Raw genomic sequence first — 1,598 nt, forward strand, 5'->3', positions numbered from 1 at the left:
CTTTAAAGCAGAGGCTTCTTTGCATATCAAAATTCCTAAATTTTTGCTCCAACCAAAGGTATTTGTCAAATAATAAGGTCATCTTTGCTAACATTCTTGCTGAAGAGGTTACTCAGCTCTACAACCACAAGCCACCTTGCCTTTCAGGCATCATTGTGAGGCTTATGTCTCATTGTCATGATAACATTCTTTGCTCCTCTTGCCTAGAAGACAGAGAGATAACCAAGGCACACCTTTGGGGCAGACTGTTTCAGCTTTACTTCCCACCACCTGCCTCATTAATAGATAGGGCAAGGAGAAACCCATATTCTGTCCACTCCCCCACCACCCTGCCAGTATTCTTGCCTAGGGCTTGGGCAAGGGCACTTGCTACCAGATTCCAAGGAGTCCTTAATATCCCTGAACCTGACCTTTAAGGTTTTGTCCTCCTTGTGCCAGAAAGCCATATGTCTTTCAGTATCCTATCCTTGTCACCAAAACTATTGAGTCGGGGATATGATTTTCCCCTTCTTACAAGCTAATAAGTTAGCCTGTTAAAATTTCAAGGATCCTGGCAAAAGATACAAGATTACCTGGTCAGAGACAAAAGAATATATGACTCATATCCCAGCAAGTGGCATGAGAATCATGGTTACTTTAGTTCTTTTTGATCCCAAGTTCCATGGAAATGATACAGAGGGCCCAGATGAGTTCTGTTTGTATAGTCTGGGTTTGCACTGCAGCTAAGGAGCGCTTGTGGAACTTCGTGTTTTAGGACAGGCATTAAGCAAGCATGCTCTCTGTCCTAATGCGAGACTTTATTCCTCCACTGTCTCAGGGTTATTCACTGCAAACTCAACACTCTGAAGTGGTCTGGGCAAGCAGTGGTCAGCATCGTGCATTCTCGACACACTCAGAAAGAAGCAGTAGGGAAAGTCAAGGACTCTGTCAATTTACTATCCCAACATCTTTGGACAACAGGTTATGCACCGGATACTCTACTAAGTACTCTCTTACCTTATTTCATTTAATCTGCATGACATCTTTGAGGTGTCATTAATACCACCTTCATTTAATGGAGAAAACTGAAATTCATAGAGTGTAACTGGCCAAATTTGTATAACTGTAAGGGGAGAAACTAACATTGAAAGCCAAGCCTGACAACCAAAGCTCATTCTCCTATCCACTGTTATAAATGTCTGTCAAGCAGTCAACTTGAGCTATTGCAGTGTTCTTTAGAGCATTTTAATAGATGTAGACTTTTCAGGATTGGACACTTACATAAAGACGCTTTAATAATTAACAAGTTTAAATACACACAGTTGGAGAGCAGAGCACATTTCTGATGAAATTATCCTGATAGTGGTGGCCTTCTCTATGTGAATGAGCTAAAATGTTCATAGGACATCTTAAAAGGTAAACATTTGCCTTGGTTTCCATCAGACTTTCCTAGTTTATACCTGTTGTTCCAATGTATTAATAGTGTTCCCACAGAATGACAAAATAATTGTCCTTATGACTCTTAATCTCTTAAAACTTCTTAAAACTTCTAATGGGAAGTTTTCTGCAGAAGTTCATGAAAACATGAGGAAAAACAAATTATAAATGTTATATATCAA

The sequence above is a fragment of the Suricata suricatta genome, chromosome 6 (genome assembly GCF_006229205.1).
Source record: "Suricata suricatta isolate VVHF042 chromosome 6, meerkat_22Aug2017_6uvM2_HiC, whole genome shotgun sequence".
NCBI lineage: Eukaryota > Metazoa > Chordata > Mammalia > Carnivora > Herpestidae > Suricata > Suricata suricatta.